The sequence below is a fragment of the Panthera onca genome, chromosome B1 (genome assembly GCF_046562875.1).
Source record: "Panthera onca isolate mPanOnc1 chromosome B1, mPanOnc1 haplotype 2, whole genome shotgun sequence".
NCBI lineage: Eukaryota > Metazoa > Chordata > Mammalia > Carnivora > Felidae > Panthera > Panthera onca.
Window position 1 is genome coordinate 83992577 of NC_138342.1, and position 19178 is coordinate 84011754.

Below are 19178 nucleotides of genomic sequence, written 5' to 3' on the forward strand. Positions count from 1 at the left end.
CTTGTGGTTGATTTTGAGTTTCATATTGTTGTGGTCTGAAAATATGCATGGTATGATCTCGATCTTTTTGTACTTGCTGAGGGATGATTTGTGTCCCAATGTGTGGTCTATTCTGGAGAACATTTCATGTGCACTGGAGAAGAATGTATATTCTGCTGCTTTAGGATGAAATGTTCTGAATATACCTGAACCCATCTGGTCCAGTGTGTCACTCAAAGCCATTGTTTTCTTGTTGATTTTTTGATTAGATGATCTGTCCTTTGCTGTGAGTGGGGTGTTGAAGTCTCCTACTGTTATGGTATTACTCTCGATGAGTTTCTTTATGTTTGTGAATAACTGATTTATATATTTTCATGCTGCCACATTTGGCACAAAGATGTTTATAATTGTTAGGTCTTCTTGATGGATAGATCCCTTTATTATGATATAATGCTTTTCTGCATCTCTTGATACAATCTTTATTTTAAAGTCTAGATTGTCTGGGGCGCCTGGGTGGCTCAGTCGGTTGGGCGGCCGACTTCAGCTCAGGTCATGATCTCGCGGTCCGTGAGTTCGAGGCCCGTGTCGGGCTCTGTGCTGACAGCTCAGAGACTGGAGCCTGTTTCGGATTCTGTGTCCCCCTCTCTCTGACCCTCCCCCATTCATGCTCTGTCTCTCTCTATCTCAAAAATAAATAAACGTTAAAAAAAATTTTTTTAAAGTCTAGATTATCTGATATAAGGATGGCTACTCTGGCTTTTTTTTGTTGACCATTAGCATAATAGATAGTTTTCCATTCCCTTGTTTTCAATCTGAAGGTGTCTTTAGGTCTAAACTGGCCTCTTGTAAACAGCATAGAGATGGATCTTCTTTTCTTATCCATTCTCTTACCCTATGTCTTTTGATTGGAGCATTGAGTCCATTGATGTTTAGAGTGAGTACTGAAAGATATGAATTCATTGCCATTATGATGCTTGTAGAGTTGGAGTTTCTGGTGGTGTTCTCTGGTCCTTTCTAATCTTTGTTGCTTTTGGCATATATATATATATATATATATATATATATATATATATATATACACCTGTGTGTGTTTTTCATCTTTTCTCCCCTCAGACAGTCCCCTTAAAATTTATTGCAGGGCTGGTTTACTGGTCACAAACACAAAACTTTGTCTGGGAAACTTTTTATCTCTCCTTCTATTTTGAATGACAGCCTTGCTGGATAAAGAATTCTTGGCTGCATATTTTTCTGGTTCAGCACATTGAATATATCCTGCCACTCCTTTCTGGCCTCCCAAGATTCTGTGGATGAGTCTGCGGCAAACTTGATCTGTCTTCCCTTGTAGGTTAAGGACTTCTTTTCCCTTGCTGCTTTCATGATTCTCTCCTTGTCTGAGTATTTTGTGAATTTGACTATGATATGCCTTGTTGATGGTCAGTTTTTGTTGAATCTAATGGGGGTCCTCTGTGCTTCCTGGATTTTGATGTCTGTGTCTTTCCCCAGGTTAGGAAAGTTTTCAGATCTGATTTGCTCACATAACCCTTCTACCCCTATTTCTCTCTCTTCCTCTTCTGGGACCCCTATGATTCTGATGTTGTTCCTTTTTAATGAGTCACTGATTTCTCTAATTCTTAAATCATGCTCTTTTGTCTTCATCTCCCTCTTTTTTCCTACTTCATGATTCTCCATAAGTTTGTCCTCTAAATCACTGATTCTCTGTTCTGCCTCACCCATCTTTGCCACTGCGGCATCCATTCAAGATTGCAGCTCAGTTATAGCATTTTTTTAATTTCATCCTGGCTTTTATATCTGCAGAAAGGGATTCTAATCTATATTTGACTCCAGCTAATATTCTTATTATCGTGATTCTAAATTCTGATTCAGACATCTTGCTTGTATCTGTGTTGGTTAAATCCCTGGCTGTCGTTTTTTTCCTGCTTTTTCTTTTGGGGTGAATTCCTTAGTTTCATCATTTTGAAGGGAGAAAAGGAATTAATGAGGTAGAAAAAATTAAAATTGAAAATATTAAAATTAAAAAAATATTAAAATTAAAAAATTACAAACACACTCACAATAAAAATTGAATAAATGATGCTAGATCCTAGGTGTGTTTTGGTCCAGGTGTTGAAAGTGGCTTGATAGATTAGAGGAAAAAGGGGGGGGGAATAATTTGAAAATTTGAAAAAATGAATACGCTAAAGTAGACTAAGATGAAATGATGGATATAAAATAGAATTTCAAAAAACTTACATAAAAGTAAAAAATAAAGTAGAAAAAAAGTAAAGAAAAATATTTTTAATAAAAATTGAACATAAAAATGAATTATTTCTCTTTCTGTATTCAAAAAAAAAGAAAAGAAACAAAAAAGAGGAAAAAAAAGAAAGAAAGAAAATTGAATAGATGGACCAGTGAACAGACTGAAATACAACTGAAATTACTTTGTTTTCCCCTAGTAGTCAAATCATGAAGCGCTTTACAGTCCATAAACTAGTTAGGCAGTGAGACTTCTGTTGTTAAAGAGCGAGGTTGGCCCATTTGGGCGGGGCTTAGTGTAACAGCTCCATTCTCCACTAGATGGCACTGCTAGCATACTGGGGTGGACTGTTGTGGCGCTTGTAGGTGCGTATGTGCATGAGCGGGAGCGGTGAAAATGGCATCACCCAGCTACCCAGTCTCTAGTACCAGAACTCTGTTCTCCCCAGTGAGCAATTGCACACGTGTCCTTCATCTTCAGCTTCCATCTACTTCCTAGTTCCACACTGTCCATGACCAGGTCCCAGGCAGCACATCCCTCCCGAGTTTTGTCTCAGATGTGGCTGCCTTCCCCAGCCCCCCACTTCTGAGGGACTGTGGCCTTGACCCACTCCGCCCCTCTGTGGAGGGTCTCACCCAGCAATGGCCGTGCTGCTGCCGATGCCAGAGACTGCAGCCAGGTGCCAGCCCACCTCAGAAAAAGTTTGCGAGACAGTGTAGCAGCAGCACCTCAGGGATTATGGAAAATCATAACACACATCTGGCACCAGGTTTTACCCCTAACACCAGTGAATGTGGCCATTCTCTGGGGTCTGCTGTGCCCAGGTGGCCTCATAGCCTCTACCAAATGTCCTTCCAGTGTGTAACTACTTCTCCCCGTGTGGCTCAAGAAACTCCCAGACCCCACTCTGCTCTTGGGGATTCGCCTTACCACCAGAGCACTGCCAGTTATCGAGCTGAAGAGTTTCAGACTCTGCACTCTCCCTGTTTACAGTCTTAATGGAATTTAAACCCTCTCCTTTCTCCTTTCTCCTTTCACCTTTCTCCTTTCTCCTTTCTCCCTTTTTAGTTCAGTCCCTGCAGCTCTTTCCAATTTTCCACTCTCTCTCCAGCTGCTTTTGGGGAGGGGTGCTTTTCCCATATTCTCTGCCCCCCTCCCCCATCTCCATCCTCTCTCTTCATGCAAAAGCAGCTCCCTGCCCTCCATGGCTTCTCTCTCCCCAAGTTCACCTCTCTATGCCACATACCTGCTGAATTCTGTGGTTCAGTTTATGCAGATCAGTTTTCTAGGTGTGCACGATGGTTTAGTGTTGGTTTGGCTGTATTTCATGGACAGGAGACACACAAAAAACTTCCATGCTGTTCCACCATCTTGGTTCCTCTTACCTGATTTTTAGTATAGTTAAACGGATAAAAATACTTGGGACCAGTTTATCAAATAGAACCGAGAGTTTGTTAATACCATTAACCTGCCTGAAACTGATGTGAAATTTGGTCCATGATCTGTTTCCCCACAATTTGGGGCTGTCATATATACATCTTATTGCTATGACAGGACAAGAATCCAAGCTTACTGGCTAAATGATCCTTGATAACCATGTGTACCTGATGAAAGCCACTTGGGTTTATATGTTGGTAACTCAGGAGCCTGATAATAACTAGAATTTATAGCAGTCATTTCTCTTCTGCATTTCTCTGGTGTGAACAGATAAATTTTTTTTCAGAAAGCTTGAAGCTGTAATAACTCAAAGCATTGCCATAGAAACAAGCCACCACCATCAATAAATCAGGGGTGAGAAAAATATCCCAAAAATGTATAATTGCTGGTGAAAACTGCCCAAATCAAATAAAATGGTATGAATTTTGATCCAGGTGTATGTGTGGGTATATAATGAGATATTAAAAATGGAAAACAATTGAATTAACAATTGAATTCAAACAAGTCAAGTGTTAGAAAATAGCATTTGTTACACGTGTATTTTTATTGCAAACGTGAATGGTCACACAAACACAATATTGATCTGGAGTAAATCGGAGCAGTGCTAACTTACCATGTATAACAGGTTCTATGCTGGGGTCATTTTTTCTCAGCAATAAGTGATTATTTGAGCTGGTACTGCAACAAATGAAGAAACACAGTACAAAAACATGCAGGAACCACGTGGCTATTATATGAGTTTTCAAGATTTGATAAAAAAGAGCCATGGTGTACATGGGTCGCTGGTTGTAAAATATTGTATTGGGTAGGTATTTAATTTGGGTGCCAGTTCCATCTGTAATTATGTTTCAGACTACCTGTTTCAAGAAGACTCTAAAATACTTAAGATGCATCTAAGATAAAAGCAAACAGAGTTAAAGTGATAAAATGAAAAGAAAATGTAATGTATACATCATAGACAAAAATAAGCTCAAATGGATTAAAGACCTAAATGTAAGGCCTAAAATAATAAAACTCCTAAAATAAAACATAGGCAGTAATCTCTTGGACATCGGCCTTAGCAACATTTTTCTAGATCTCTCTCCTCAGGCAAGGGAAACAAAAGAAACAATAAGCTAGTGGGACTACATCAAACTAAAAGGCTTTTGCACAACAAAGGAAATCATCAACAAAACAAAAAGGCAACTTACTGTATGGTAGAAAATAGATGCTAATGATATAACTGATAAGGAGTTAATATCAAAAATATATAAAAAAAACTCATAGAACTTAACACCAAATAAGCAATCTAATTAAAAATAGGCAGAGAACCTGCAAAGACATTTCTCTAAAGAAGACATACAAATGGCCAACAGACTCATGTAAAGATGCTCAAATCACTCATCATCAGGGAAATGCAAATCAGAACCTCAAGGAGATATTACCTCACATCTGTCAGAATGGCTGGAATCAAGAAGACAAGAGGTAACAAATGTTGGTGAGCATGTGGAGAAAATGGAATCCTCATGCATTGCTGGTAGGAATGTAAACTGGTTCAGCCACCATACAACCCAGTAATTCTACTTCTGGGTTTTACCTAAAGAAAATATAAACACTAATTTGAAAAGACATATGCACCCCTATCCTTATTGCAGCATTATTTACAATAGCCAGGATGTGGAAGTAACCAAGTGTCCATCAACAGATGAATGGATTAAGAAGATGTGGGAGATGCACACACACACATACACATAATGGAGCGTCAGCCACAAAAAAGAGTGAAATTTTGCCATTTACAACGACATGGATGAACCTAGAGTGTATTATGCTAAGTGAAATAAGTCAGAGAGAAAAAGACTAATACCATATGATTTCACCTATATGTGGAGTCTAAAACAAAACAAAACAACAAAATAGAAACAGGTTTATAAATACAGAGAACAAATTGGTGGTTTCCAGAAGGGAGAGCATTTGGGGGGAGGGGTGAAATAGGTGAAGGAGATTAAGAGGTATAATCTTCCAGTGACAAAATAAGTCATGCAGATGGAAAAGTACAGCGTTGGAAACATAGTCAATAATATTGTAATAGCTTTGTGTGATGATAGATGGTAACTACATTTTTCATGGTGAGCATTTTGTAATGTATCTAGCTATCATATTTTGTATACCTGAAACTAGTATAATATTGTGTGTCAATTACACTTCATTAAAAAATAAAATGTAATGTGGTTTAAAAAATATAAATAGTATAAAAATGGAGTAAAAGGGGAAAGAGCTATAAGTGGGCTGAAGTGCACCATGGCTTTACCTAGAAGAGCAAACATTAAAATATCATTTAGAATTGGCAAATGACATAACTCTTAAGCACTTGACTCTGATTGTCTCTCAAACTCTATTGGTTTAATGGGGTGACTTGCAGATCGTTATACAGAGCTTGGTCTGGAGATAAGTACTGGACAGAAGTATAAAATGGGGAGAGTTTACATATCAGAAATGGCACAGTATGTCGTTTACTTAATCTAATTTAGGCCTTGTTGATTTTGAAGTAACTGGCTTCCTAATCTTATTTCTTCCCCTATGTTCTCTCTCTCTCTCTTTTCTCAATGCATCCCCCTCTTTCTCTCTCTCTTCCTCACTCCTTCTCTTCTCTCATTCCTGCACAAACCACTGAAGACTGATGCTGTACAGCAGTCTGAGGTCAGACTTTTTCCAAACAAACAAACAAGCAAACAAACGACAAGTGCTGGCAAGGAAGTGGAGAAAAATGCATGCTTGTGCGCTGTTGATAGGAACGCAAATTAGTGTGGCCACCATAGAAAACAGTATGGAGGTTCCTCAGATAAAAATAGAAATATCCTATGATCCACTAATCGCACTAGTGAGTATTAACCCAAAAAATACAAACACACTAATTCAAAGGGATACATGCAGCCCTATGTTTATAGCAGCATTATTTACAGTAGTCAAATTATGGAAACAGGCCAAGTATCCATCAATAGATAAATGGATAAAGAAGATGTGGTATATATATGCAATAAAATATTATTCAGTCCTAAAAAAGAATGAAACCTTGCCATTTGCAATGACCTGGATGGAGGTAGAGAGTATTATGCTAAGTGAAATAAGTCAGAGAGAGAGACAAATACCATATGATTTCATTCATACATGGAATTTTAAGAAACAAACAAGCGAAGGGGAAAAAAGAGAGAGAGAAAGGGAGTCAGAGACAAATCAAGAAACAGACTCTTAACTATAGAGAACAAACAGATGTTTACCAGAGGGGAGGTGGGTGGGGAGGGGATGGGTCAAATAGGTGAAGGGGATTAAGGAGTGTGCTCGTCATGATGAGCACTGGGTAATATATAGAATTGACGAATCACTATATTGTACACTTGAAACTAACAGAATACTGTATTTACTACACTGGAATTAAAAAATAATAAAAATTGCAAAATAAATTAAAAGTACATAACACACACACACACACACACACACACAAATGTATATAGACTCTTAAAAAAAAGAGTATTTGGAGTAAAATTTCATTTCAACTGTATATGGCTGCTTAGGAAGATAATCGAATCTTCTAAGTGATGATAGCAGCACAAAATGACAAACGGAAAAGGAATGTATTGGAATGGCTGATTTCTATCACCAGAAAAGTAAAGAACCAGACTCTGGGAGGACGGAAATCATTTCTGGGGAGAGCAGGTAGCAGGACCCCATGAACAGCCTTTACGGAGGCTTCCCTTGAGGGAAAAGAGCTCTCTACCTTTTTGAAGTATTTTTGATGCTCTGCTCAAAAGTGAACTCCAAGAAACTGCCTGGATCACATGCTAAATCACCAGACCCTATCCAATAGGTAAAATATAGTAGGTCCAAATGGAAGAAAATTAACCAGGAAAACAGAATAAATGCTAAGTGACAAAAGCAGCCGATGTCTACTGGAAATGTCATAATCTTTGTGCCCACACTGGTAGGTTGGAAGAAAGGGGCCAGAATAATTTATTCAGATATCAGAGATGCTAGGAGGCTAAGGAGTAGAGAAGAGCCAAAGAAGGCGTAAGGCATAAGAATTCGAGTGGTTTATGGGAGCCCTTCCCGCTCATTTCCACCTCCTGGTCGTCTTTCCCAACTGCGTCATCTCATGGAACTTACTCTGTACTCACATTCACTCCTGCTTGTTCATACCTTTCTCCTCCTTTATGGCGTGGCTCCTGTCCAGGGACATACAATTTTCAAAGGGTTTCCATCTTTCTGGAATTTCTATGACTGTCCCTTTCCAAGAAAGTGCCTGAAGTTGCCAATGCCCATCCTTTCCCAGCACAAATGGAACTAGTAGTAGATGCCAATTGAAACTGTCTCGTGTCCCTTTCTGTGGTCGCCGTGTCCACTGAGTTAAAGCTCCCGTGTCGTGGAGATTTTAGACTTTTGGCTCAAAGGGTGGTTCTAAGCTTATGAAAATAGATTCAATCTCCTTAAGTCAAGGTCTGTTCCAAACAGCCACTGGTGGTTGGGAAGATCCTGCCAAACCCAGAAACCACGGGTCTGTGCCAGTAAGCTGGCCACGGTTTTTCTGTTTTTTGTTTGTTTGTTTGTTTTGTTTTTTGTTTTCATAAGTTTCACATTTCTGTACAAAGTTTCATTTTCTAATTTGGAATTGTAAACATTCCACCTGCCTTCACCTTGGGGTGGTTTGGAAAGCACTAGAAAAAATGTAGGGCGTAATCAAACCTTTCTTAGGTGGATTTTCATTTTTTGCTATGGCACCATGTGGAATTAAGAAAAACAAAACAGCAAAACAAAACAACAACAACCGTGAGGGCCACTACGAAAGCCACCTGCTCGCGAAGGCTTTCGGCTTCTCCTTTCCATACGTACCGCCAAGGGAGGTCCCTGAGACATTACAATGCCAGCTTTGGGGTCCCAAATGCCAGCCTCTTAAATAGCAGCGACACGGTAGCAGTGGGAACACAACAGACTTGTCATTTTTGTATGTTTGAATATGTTTATGTCCATAATTAGCTCATTATGAGATAAACACACGAAGATGAAAGAGCAGGGTGGCATTTTAATCCTTCTTACCCAGGACAAAGAAAACTATTTTTTGGCATGGAAACTTTCCACTTTTAGTAAGAGACGAGTGTGAGTGGGGCCGAGCACGCTGTCGTCAGTTCCACCAGGTTCGATTAATTGCCGAAACCCAACAAAAATAGCCTCTCACGGTTCCCATTGTTCTGCAGCTGTCAGCTTCAGAGCGCTTGTTGTCCCCTTCCTTGTGAATAATCATCATGGTTGCCCAGTTTCCTTTCTTGATTTCCCACCAGAAGTTGTGATGTTTCATAGGAAGAGAGGGCAACCCTCCCAGCATTTCTTTCCAGGCCTTTTGAACACATCCGTCCCGAAGCACTTGTGCTTTTCTCCCAATCCCTGAATTTCTTGACCTGCCTGGACTCGGAGACTGTGTTTGTGAGCAGGCATGCTTTAACCATTTGATAAGGGAGGCTGAGTGGCTTCCTGTTTGAAAACAGGTCAAAAAGATATGAGTCTTAAATGGAATGTGTGCACAAGTCTTAGGCCTAATGCTTTGTTTGGTTTTGTTTCAAAAAAAAACTCTTTGCTTCTTGCTGCTTTGTTGAAAAGAGTTTTAAGATTGCTAAATGTATAATCTGCCTTCTGAGTTTAGCAATTACTGCAAAAGGTTATATCATGTATTTATAGAACCTCATTTAGTTGAATGTCAAACTTCTAGCAACTTAATTCTTCAGAACATAGACCTGTACTTCAAGGGGAAAAGAAAGACCATTAACCTGGTTGCAAAAACTCCATGCACTAAAACCCAAATGCTTTTCACTTGGAAAGGTTTTAAAACTTGGCACCCTGCCTGGCATATATTCAACACTAGGTAAGTGTTTGTGGTTATCATCAGAACTTATTAGCTGCTCTACATACATATCTAGCAAACCTAGTTATCATGTTTCTTTGAAGAAAAGAAAGAGATTACTGACAGCATTTTCCAATGATGGCAAAAGATAACAACAGAATGAGAAAGTTGTGAAAATCTGCACCTGACATTTAGCTATAATAATGAGGCAGAAAATTTCAAAACCACCATTGCAGTAGTAAGTTGCCCGCTTAACCTGCCGAGGGATCTGAAGTACATTAGACCATCCTTTAGAGACCCAAGCCTAACGATCATCACAAACTTTAAGTCATCAGGGAAAAGTCCAATTAGGTTTCATGTATTCTAAGAATGTAATGCAAAGTAATATTAAAAAAAAAAAAAAAAAAGTTTAAAAGGGGTAGACTGAGGCCCTAAACGGGACTGTCATCAAGTATCTTGAAGAATCTACGTAAATAAGGAAGCCTCTCCATCAGTGATCTCAGTTCTCAGTGACGCCTTGCTGGATACACTGATGGCTGTCAGATCTGAAGGTAATTCACCACATAGTCTGATGATCTCCATGCGCCTGGCTTAAAGACAGAGGGGAACCCCACAGTCCTCTCCTGGTGCCGCGCCGCGTCTGACTTCCTTTAGAAAACAGCTGTCTTACTGTTCCGGAAGCCTCCAGCCTGCCCTCCGACAGAATGCGGCTCCTTTGCTCAGAATGAGTCACCGCGTCTATTTGCAACCCGCCTAACTGGTGTGTGTGCGGGCATTGGCTCCCCACAGTCAGCGGAGGCGGCATGGCTCGGACTTAGGATTCACAGCAGCCTCCAGTTAGGTCTCTGACCTGTTTGTGTTTGCTGCAGGCTCGCTCCAGGTCACCACACATTCTTTTCCTCCTCTGTCATCACCAAAACCACTAGCAACCGTGTTGCGCCTCACACTTACCTTGTCGAGTGATTTTACGTCTGTGCCTTTGTTCCCAACGTGTGTCTCCCCAGACAGGTACCTTCCTCCCTTCTCTCCAGCCAGTTACTACCGCTAATTCCTCCACGGCTAGCCATGGTTAGTTTGGGGCAATTTTGCTCCCCAGGGGACATTTGGCAACGTTTCAGGACATTTTTAATGGTCTGACCTGGGGACAGGTGCTACTGGCATGCAGTGGATAGAGGCCAGGGAAGCTGCTAAACATCTCACGGTGCCCACGCCGGTCCACCGCAACGAAGGCTCGTGGGGTCCAAACAGTCAATAGTGTCAAGGTCGGAAGACCCTGCACTCTCGCTGGTCCCTATTCTTCAAGTCTCAGCTCAAATCTCACCTCCCCTGGAAACTTCCCTGCCCTGTACTTCTTACTGTATGAGCTGGCTGAACTCCCCCTACTCTTTTCACTTCTAGTCCTTGCTATGTGCTCTTTCTTCAGCGTTTCTGTACTGTAGCAAATTGCCTTTGTGTTATGTCCTCTTCCCCAATTGACTGGAAGTTCCTGCTTGAGCCTGGGGCAGGGTCTTTTTCATCCATGTGTGGCCAGCACTCACACTAGGGCCTAGCTTATTGCTATTTTTTTTTTTAATGTTAGAATAATTGAATGACAAAGGAACAATCTTTTTTTAAGCTTTATGCCTTCGTTTTTCCATTAATTATTTGGCAGCATCAGAGACATCTTGCTGATCCTCTTGAGAATCTTTAAATGCAGAGCAAGCGGTTTCTATCTTCCTACGTTATGTCTGTGTTCTAGAGCATCTCCGCAGGGATGGCATCTTTGACGATAAACTTTGGATGGTGATAACAGTACATTTGAAGCTAGCAGTGAGCCCATCTTTCGCTGCTAATAATTGACTGGACTGGAATTATTTTCTATTTAAGATGAAAGTCACTGAAGTCAGATTGCCTGTGTCCAGATCTGGGATCTGCCACGTACTACCTGTGTGACCTTGAGCAATTTCCTTAAACTCTGTCAGTTTTCTGTCCAAAAAATGGGGGTGAACATAGTACAGAGCTCATACATTTTTAAATGAAGATTAGCTGAGTTAATAGCTGAGTATTAGCTGAGTTAATAGCTGAGTTAATAGCTTGTAAAATACTTAGGAGTACCTGGCACCCAACAAGTGCCATGTAAGTGCTTGCTGAACAAGGATGGAAGGAGAGTCGGTATCAACCCCCTGTCGCTGTCATGAATGCATCGAGTCAGGCAAACACATCTCATTCTAACGTGTCTCTCTATTGCACTCTTGAAGAGAAACCAACGGACCCACGCTAAAAGATAAGCTACTCACGACTTGCCAGCCATGTGTCCTGATCAAACCAAAATAACTGTCCAGAGCTCATCAAACTTTTTGCAGGCAGGTGATGGAGTGTCGTGTAATCTTGGCACAGATGCAAAAACCACTGATCGTCTACAGTTGCCACCTGCTGCAGCATTCTAATTCTTCTGCTTCAAACACTGGCATTTTAATCATTCTGCCCATAGCAACTCATGGCCTTTAAATTAGCATTAAAAATTTATTCTTTTGGTTTATCCTTCCTGAATCAAGCTAATTAACTATCAGCTGAGAGCCCTTTAAATTATAACCTGAGTGTGTTACATTTTCTCATTTATAATGCCTCGACTAGGCAAATTGAAAACCCAAAAAGGAGTGAATTAGTTAATGTTAATTAAAGGGTACAGCATGGAACGGATGCCAGGTCAGTCTTTGGAGTGTGCTTAGAAAGCCATTGTCGGGACTAGGTTGACCCTTGCAGCACATCACTTTGGACAAAAGACTTTGCCATGTGACTTTGTAAAAAGGGGGAAAAGAAAGCTAGAGAGAAGACTAGAAGCAGCACTGAAGAAGATAGTACTTATCTGTACATTACATACATTACATATGCAATATTACAAATTCTCTATACTAGGAAAACAAGTAACCAAATCAGCTCTTGAAGTTTCTTTTAACATTTTCCTGAAATCTCCCGTTTATATTTTTAATTAGTAAGTATTCTCTGAATGTCTCCTACAGACAAGGTTTTATTAGACACTTAGAGAAATGGAAAGATAAGAGGGTCACCACCCAAAGAACTTACAATATAGAGTAGCACTGTCCAACAGAACATTCTGTGATAATGAAAATATTCTCTCTCTGCACCAGCCAATAGAGTTGCTACATGTGGATATTCAGTATTGCGAATGTGGCTTGTGTGACTGAGGACTTGGAGTTTTACTTTTAATTTAAATTTAAGTAGAATAGCCACATGCAGCTACTATATTGACTATTTCAAATCTAGAAGGTAAGACATCCTGCATACTGCTTGTTTTTATTACTTGAAGATTTCCAAAGGTTGGCAGTCAATGTTTTTCTCATGCCATATCATTGTACTTTTCTCTCTCTCTCTCTCGCTTGCTCACACACACACTGCTCTGTTTTCTATTCAGTGTAATATTCATCAACTTAAACTGATTTTCCTCAGGGCTGTGATGATCAACTTAGAGAGAAGAAACATATCAGAATTTCTGGAGTGAAGAAGAGAAAACAGCTGCATAATAAATGTTATAATTTGTAATGAGAAAATGAAAAAAAAATACTTACACCCAAATTATGGGAAAGTGAAATGGGGAGGGAGTTTGTAGCATGCAAATGGTTCTCAACACAACGTGTACCTGTTCCCAAGGGGGGAATATCAGAATCGAGGAAGAGGCGGGAAAGAGGCTATGACTTTTTTATGTTGAACTAATTGGTGCATGGGTTTACAAACTTTAGGAAATACTACCTTTACTTAAGAACATTTAAAACACATTGGTATTAAAGTACCGAAGGGTCTTTTCATCACATGCATGCCATGCACGTAACCATTATCTCAACAGCATGGGCAATTCACTGAGTGTTCTGGGGACAAGCAGCTGGGTGGTCTGGGGTTCTCCACAGAGTTGCTGACCCAATTACGAGTTGTGTATACTAGACCATATAATTTGCATTTTACCTTAATAGTCTTCAATGAAAGCAAAGGTGTTAGGAATATAGTTGTGAAAAAACTGGTTTATTCATAGTTTAACAAACCACTATGAGTAAACAAAAATGCATTCAACGTACAATAATAGTAGGACTCATTAATCAGGACAAGTTATTTGTTTTTTTTTTAATTCATATTTATAATTCAATCGGTGTATTTTATAAGTAAGGACTAATTTCATGAGGTTTGGTACATTTACTTATATTTTCAAGTTATTTTATGTTCATTAAAGATGGATTTCAGGTTCAGTCATTTTCATTGTTGAGCTATGATGTTTCCTTATTTACCCCACCATTTTGTGCTTGACTTGAATAATACGAATATTGCCACCTATAGGTCAAAATGATTTTTTTTGTTTGTTTCTCAAGAACGCAATGTGGAAGAACTAAAACCCCTTGGAGAACAGATCTTTCAGATACTTGAGTTTGACAGCTTCTTAGAATTCATGCTTTTATCCATCTTTTTCCTTTTTCTTTTTTTTTTTTAATTTTGCATGGGAAACTTTTTCAAAGATACCATATAAGTCCCTGACTTCTCAGTTGTTACACTGAAAATAATTAACATGTTTTTGACTATAAAGAATCATCATCAGTATAAATTATTGATCCAGCTTCTTTGGCCCTAGGCAAAACCATCACAAACTGTTGTACCCTTTGAGTATTTCACTCATTAGAATATTCGGTCACTTGTCTGGACTGTCCATTCACTTTTCACTGCTGACAGTATATATTCCTCTCTGACTTTTTAACTCTTCCATACGTTACTTTCAGTTTCTGTAATTAGAAACCAAACAACTACCCGAGTTAGAATTGTTGGCAAAATAAAAGTAATTTGGAAGTAAGTGTGTGACTAAAGTATTCATAAATGTTAGTTTAGGGCTTTGGGGACACAGACAAATTTTTGTAACTTGCTTCCTGATGCGCAGCTGTATTTCTAACAGATAAGAATACTGCATAAAAGTTCTGGAGAGGTAACTCATTAATGACTTATTATTTCTAAGACTTATTCAACTATTAACTTTACTTTTATATTCATATGTGATAATTCTCCACACCTGAAGTGAAGTGTCAATTTTAATAAAAAGTTTTTATGACATTAAAAATATTTGAAAATCTATTATCTTCCAAAAGTCTTCCAACTCTAGTATCAATATGCTATGTAACAGTTACTAAAAATGCTATACTTTTCTCCAAATTAGCAGAACATATTATTTGGAACAAGCATGCAGAACATTATTTACTAATTTGTTAACTCATTGGATTCATAGATAAGACATGTCCTGAGATCCAGCAGGCTTTTAAAAACTAAATCACTCCCAAACTTTTAACTTAGAGGTGTTATATTCAGGTGGTTTGTGTAAGGCCTTGGACATTACTTCAGCACTTCAGAGAAATCTGGAGTAGATCTTACAGTCTAGCTTCTACTCTAGACTTTAACATTTATCAATAACATCCTAGTTTGTAACTTTTATGGGGGAAAAAAAAGAGCTCCAGTTGGGCATCTATTATCTTTATTTGGAAAAGTTATTATCTCTCTATATAAAATAATTATTATTTTTATTATTTTTAAAATGAATATCAGATAAGTAATCCACAAAAAAAGACAAATTAGATAAATTGGGGAAGGACTCAGAAAATACACCATCTAGTTCATCTTGAAAAGACCAGTGGACAGTGTTTCTCCAGATGTTCTGGGAAGAAAAATATCCCACAGTTTCGTGAATTTGAATAGCACCTAATATTAACCTGTTCTTAGATATTCATAATTCATTTTATAGTACTAAATATTAAGTATTCCCAAATGAAAAACCATATGCCAATTTGACCCAAATTTCCCAAATTTTAGACCTTGGAATCCTTTCCTCTTGAAATGCTATTTAATGTCCTATTGAACCACCATATCTGGGCACACATTCTGGTTGTCCCTGGGCTACTCACAGATAGATATTTGCTTCTCCCCTCTTTCTAGGCCACAATAGATCTGCACTTCTTTCCATCTTTGAAAGTTTTACATCATCAAATCACCTGCTATTGTCCAGCTAAATGTAGCAGTCATCGCCTGTGTCACTTTTGGGCAGAGCTTTAAGGGCCACCGTGCAATTTGCCACATTCCCCTTTCTCTGCAAAAAGAAACTAAAAGTATGTATTACGGTGGAAGCTGGCTCAGCTGGGTTTTCAGCCTCTGAGAACTGAGGGTTATTTGTTAAGGCAGCATAACTTAGCTCATGCTGAATAATACAGTAGACTATGCAGCAAAAAACTTAAAAGTATAAAACAGTTTATAAGATTCCCAAGATGAATTGTAGCTCCAGAAACACATGTTAATGGAATTCTGCCGCCGTTTTGCCTTCCTTAAAAATCTTAGACATCTCAAAGGAAAAGTGAATACACTGAGAATGTTCACTTGGTGCAATTATGATCAAGCCAGAGGCTCTCAGTTCATGATTATACTGGGAGCTCTGAAATGCTTGCAGGCACACAAATACAGCAGAGTTAATAGTCATCCGATGTCTTGGCTCATCTCCTCAGGAGCATTTCTTTCTGTACACTGTCCTCACCTCAGCATTTCTTATTGTTCTTGCTACTCTCATAGGATTAAAAGTTTCTAAAATCTGAGTCAGTCTGTAAATTTGATAAAATTAATGTTGTTTCTCTTTTTCCTGAAAGTTGTTCTCCCCATTTGCTTTCTGGGCCTTAAAAAAAAAGGGAAGGGTGTGCCTGGGTGGCTCAGTCAGTTAAGTATCTGATTTCCGCTCAGGTCACGATCTTGCGATCTGTGAGTTCAAGCCCCGTGTCGGGCTCTGTGCTGACAGCTCAGAGCCTGGAACTTCCTTCAGATTCTCTGTCCCCCCCCCTCTCTCTCTCTGTCCCTCCTCTGATCACTCTGTTCTCTCAGAAATAAACATTAGCAAACAAAAAAAAATTAAAAATACTAAATTAAAAAAATTTGGGTGCTCCAGTCCCAAGTGGGAGCTCAGATTTCTCTATTGAATAAACTAGAGGTAAATGGACTTCTTCAATTACATACAGAAGAAGGGACAATTGATGTTATGTGTGAGGGTATATGCTCTTTCCTGCCAGGAATTGGGTTGCTAAGTAAAGAAAACTTTACATCAGTTTACACTTGTATTTGGTACTAACTGTAGTAAGAGAAAACTCAATGTGAAATAATCTCTGTTATCAAAACTACATTTCTGTGGATTTTCCAAGCCACCTTAATCCTTAGTCCCAGTACTTTTTTTCTTGCCCGCAGAACCCTGGAAAAGCTGAACCAATGAAATAGTTTAGAACAAACTAAAAAGAATAAGAGCTTATTTTCTTCTAAGGTAGTAACGTGTTCCCTTGACTTGGTCAGCTCTTCTGTAGAAACATTAGTTCTTCAATCTTCTACAATTTGCTCATTCCTTCCTTTAACAATCACTTGGTAGTGAGTGTCCACTATGGGCTAGTTATTGGGCATACAAAGAAAGCAGTGAACACAGAATTTCTGCTTTTAAAATAATTCAAAATCGTAAACTGCATTTCTTATAGAGTAACCAAGGATGATGTGTCATTATTTAAAGTAAATCAATTAAAAATTTTTAAAAAGATTAGTCTTATTTATTTATCCAGTCAATAAACCTATTTTAAGTGTTCAGTAGCCTCATGTAGCTACTGGCTACCATATTGAACATGGCAGAGGTAAAACATTTTTATCATCTTTCGAACAATGCAGATGTAGGACACTAACATCATCACAGACAGTTTTATGAGATACTACAGGCTTTAGGTAATAGAACTTACACATTTTTAAGCAATAATGTTGTGATGACAGTCTTCAGTAAGGAGTACATAATGTCAGTGATATATAACTTTGCTTGGGGAAATTAGAAGAAGGCAAGAAAGATTAAGTAGAAGATGGCCAGAAAGACAAAAGAAGGTAATTCTAGACCGTAATGTCAACATGTGCCAAGGCTCAGGTGCTTGACATAATGTATTTTTTGGAACTTGGAGGAAACTTAGTATGTCTAGAATAGAGCATGGATACAAGGCGATATTAAAAGTTATCAACATGAATCTCAGGGAAAGCTAAAAACATACTTTAAGCAGAAGTGTAACATGGTCAAATACTTTTTTAGAAATAAGATTCAAAATATACTACAGATGGATTAGTAAAATGAGACAAACTTGTGATTCAACTATGTGGGAATAATCGAAAAGACAAACATTGGGTTTTAAAATCCTATCCACAAATTTGTGGATTAAAATAGGAAAATAAAATAAACAAAAATTGTAGAGTATGGTTAAAGCCATTGGTCCATGAGGCTTCATATTAAATGTGCTCTAAATCAGATGAGGACCAGATCTAGACTTACTACCTGAAGCCAAGACCAGTAAAAGAAACTAAGCCATTTTTTCCATTCATAGGTAGATTTGAAATACTTCTAGCATCACACAAGAAATAAAGAGTTGGAACAAATGGAGAAATACTTTTGAATTTCTGGAGGAAAATGACTATTAATCTAGAATTATAAGCCCAGTTATACTGTTATTTAAAAATCAAGGCAATATGACTCAGTGACTGATCCCTAAGCTCATTGACAGATGAAGAACACAGCTAGCTGTGAGAATTAATGTGGATTACAGGACACGCTGATCATCAACACTTGAAACACGCTTGCAGCCCTAAGTTCTTTTCAGAGCTATGCCAAAACAAGGCAAAAAAATCAAGGAAAATAAAGATATTTTTAGGTATCAAAATAAATCAAGAGATTTCACCACCCACAGTCTCTTGTTAAAAAGTTAATTAAGGGAGGTACTTAAGCGAAATAAAGTTTGAACCCAGAGGGAAATCATGGTATACAAGAAAGAATGCTGTCCATGAAAATTTAAAAATAGGTTAGTAAGTTTATTTAACTATTAATTGAAAAAAAATTAACTGTAAGAAAGCTGTAAAATCTATTTCATTAGCTATAAAAATATGAAGTATTTCATCTTAAAAATAATATTAAGAACTTCTAGTTTATAGTGTAACACATAAAGAGTGTGGGAAACATCACCCCATCCTAATAAGAAATAAAAAGCTGAAAAAACTGAAAATCAACAACTCTTCTAAGATCCATCAAAAAATTGAGGTCACAGTGCAAACCATTGACCCCAAAATTGAAGAGACAGATAGACATACACAGAGAATTACAACTTATTTGTTACCCATGAACACAACCCACACCAGAACCAGTGATATAGTATAAAAACCTAAATTGTATTTTAGAGAATTCTATGAAACATTTAAGAAAGAAATTATATGAATTCTCTATAATCTCTTCCAAAATACAGAAGAAGAGGAAATATTTTCAAACCCCTTCCATGAGACTAGCATTACCCTCAGACCAAAACCAGACGAAGACATTGTGAAGAAAGAAACCTAGAGATTATTATTTTTCAGGAACATAGATGCAAAAATCTTCAATAAAGTAGCATCAAAACAATCTAACAACGTATAAGAACAATTATACACAATGTTCAAACAGGAATGTCCAAGTGGGATTTGTTTCAAGTAAGCAAAATTTAGAATATGGCTCAACACTTGAAAATCAATTACTGTAATCCAGCACATCAACAGACTGAAGAAGAAAAATCCCATAATCACTTCAATACATGCAGAAAAAGAGTTTGACAA

The 19178-nt window shown here is 38.2% G+C and overlaps 1 pseudogene; it reads left to right on the forward strand.

Annotated features, from left to right (window-relative positions):
• The first annotated feature begins 18068 nt into the window (after positions 1-18068).
• On the forward strand, positions 18069-18221 carry LOC144616226 (5.8S ribosomal RNA; annotated as a pseudogene).
• Positions 18222-19178: the final 957 nt, after the last annotated feature.